The sequence below is a fragment of the Apium graveolens genome, chromosome 1 (genome assembly GCF_009905375.1).
Source record: "Apium graveolens cultivar Ventura chromosome 1, ASM990537v1, whole genome shotgun sequence".
Taxonomy (NCBI): Eukaryota; Viridiplantae; Streptophyta; class Magnoliopsida; order Apiales; family Apiaceae; genus Apium; species Apium graveolens.
In genome coordinates this window covers 123,852,777-123,855,284 of record NC_133647.1, presented here as the reverse complement: position 1 = coordinate 123,855,284, position 2,508 = coordinate 123,852,777, and the positions used below count along the sequence as shown (strand labels likewise).

Sequence of the window (2,508 nt, the reverse complement as noted above, 5' to 3'; positions counted from 1 at the left end):
GCAGAGAAATCCATAACCTGAGAAATAAATAACGCAATTTTGTTAGTAACATCAATACTAACAAGAGGATACAGGGCTTGCTGACATCTGTGTGTGCAAATGTTTGTGTTTACAATTTACATTTAACTGTAGTACATATATACCACATCTTTCTCAAACAACCAGTAGTTCTTTGTATTGGTGGTTCACATAATTTTAAGTATATTCTATTTTAAGAATAAGGGGAATAAGCCATGAAAATCAAACTATAGACCTCTGCGTACAGTGATGAGAAGTGCAGTTTGGTCTTCTATCCACTTCATTTTTTTAAAGAGTCAATGTGCTGTCTAAGTTGCCATTCCCCAATCATTTTGGTTAAAGCTGAAAATTTAGCATTCTTTAAGACAATCTAAGTTCTAAGGACATAATTGTATACTATGTCACTAATGTAACTTGTGTAAGGATGTAGATTTGGCCAAGGGAGAAACAGAACCTTTTTTATGCTAAATAAGGGAGTAACAGAACTACACGAGCTTCTGAATAAATGCCTTTTGCTTATCTAAAATCTTCTGTTATTTGATTAAACGTACACTCTTTTCATCCTGCTTTCATACCCATTTAATACTGCCAGTGACAACTATAAATTGAACGCAAAGCTACTAAGTAAAAGAAAACAGAGAACAACATCATAATTCACAGACCTTTAGTGTAACTAATTCACAGAAACAACATCCGCTTCTTTGTATATTGCAGACTTACTACTTAAATCATGTTGCTAAAACTGAAGGCCTGAAGCTGCACATATTCAACTCTATCTACTTATAAATCCAGTTCATATAATAACAGTTATATATTATATATCCTAATGATGTCCTTTCTGAAACAAATTAAACATACAATAAACACTAATACTTCTGCATAATCCATTCTAATTTAACATTACGTACAAGATCCCCTAAATAGTTACAGAAGTATATGAAAGCATTTAACTTACAGTGCGTAGGCCTGAAATAATTCTGGAGACATGACTAAGTTTAAGGAGTTTCTCCTCTTTACCCGAGAACCAAATCAAGACGGACTCATCCTGTAAGCACATCGATGACCCTATTAAATTTCTTCAATTTATTCATTACCTAACAGACTTGAATATAGGGACTTTTAATAACAAGAATGAAAGATACATAGTATGCAATATCAGATGAAAATGCTAAACCAGATTTGCAGGTCTGCTTATTTTAGAAGTCCAAATCCCATTCAGTATCCCAACCAATAGACGCACCATCCTTTGAAATTTTTCCAGATTGATTTCCTATAAAAAAGTTGAAAAGTGACAACCATCCTCTGAAATTTTTCCAGATTGATTTCCAGATTAATCTCATTCGACACGTTTTTGTGTAATTTTTTAAATGAGTTGTCCCTTGATCACTTGCTCCATTAAAACATGTGTGACAATACTTACAAATAGCATCAACTTTTTTAGTACCTTTTGTGTCGATTTCAATACGATCAAAATGATTCCAAACTTCAGATTTCAAAGGCTTCTTTCTTTTAGCCGGTTGCTCTTGTCCTTGATCATTTTTGGCAACTAAATTATCTTCTTGTGTAACAATTATGCAATCCAAATCACTGCCCTTAGAAACACTTTCGACACATTTGGATGATACCATGCCAACTGAACTTGATGATACACTTGGAGTTGAACTTGAGGCATGACCTGTAATTTTAAACACACATACATACAAGTATAAACACACACACATGAGCAAATATGCTAATTAAAAGTATAATAAAAGTTTAAAATTCAGAAAAGGTAAAAAAATAAATTAACAATTCTACCTTGTTCCATTGAGAGAAACCCTAAGCACAAAACTTAAATCTGCAAAAAATCAATGATTCGAAATCATATTAAATTAACAATCTTCATGTCATTTAATAAATCAGGATTAGGTAATAAACTGGGCAAACAAACCTCTTTAGTGAATTATGCTTTTTTAAGAGAGCATATAATCAGTAAAGTTGAGACTTGAGAGAGTAATGACAAAATCCAGATGAAACAGTGAGATGAGACTTGAGAGTTGAGAGAGTAACGAAGGCGGCGACGATGAGTTGGGCGGCGATGAAGTTGAATATGGAACGAGTGAACGACTAAGGGTTTTGAGCCTTTTGAGTTTTGACTAATTAAGTATAAAATAAAATGTTATAAGTTACTATCTATTATGAAGTTTAATTTAATTAGACACCCCAACAGCCCAACTTACTTTATTTTATATAAATATGATTATTTAATTATTTTAAATATAATATATAAAATTAAATATATTATTTATTAATTTATTTATTTATTTTCGGATTCGAATATTTTCGGATACGGATGTGCCCATATCCGTATCCGTATCCTAAATATTCGGATTCAGATACGGATAATATCCGTTTTATTTCGGATACGGTTAATATCCGCTTTTTCTCGAATACGGATACGGATTTTTCAAACGGATATCGGATTTTTCGAATTTTTTTGACAGGCCTAGG

The 2,508-nt window shown here is 32.3% G+C and overlaps 1 long non-coding RNA gene across 1 annotated transcript; it reads right to left on the bottom strand.

Moving 5' to 3' along the window:
• Positions 1 to 1,397: 1,397 nt before the first annotated feature.
• Positions 1,398 to 2,224, bottom strand: LOC141720669 (uncharacterized). Its single transcript, XR_012574473.1, has 3 exons — positions 1,949 to 2,224; positions 1,816 to 1,855; positions 1,398 to 1,693 (listed from the first exon to the last, which is right to left on the bottom strand). It is a non-coding gene; the product is annotated as an uncharacterized LOC141720669 (long non-coding RNA).
• Positions 2,225 to 2,508: the final 284 nt, after the last annotated feature.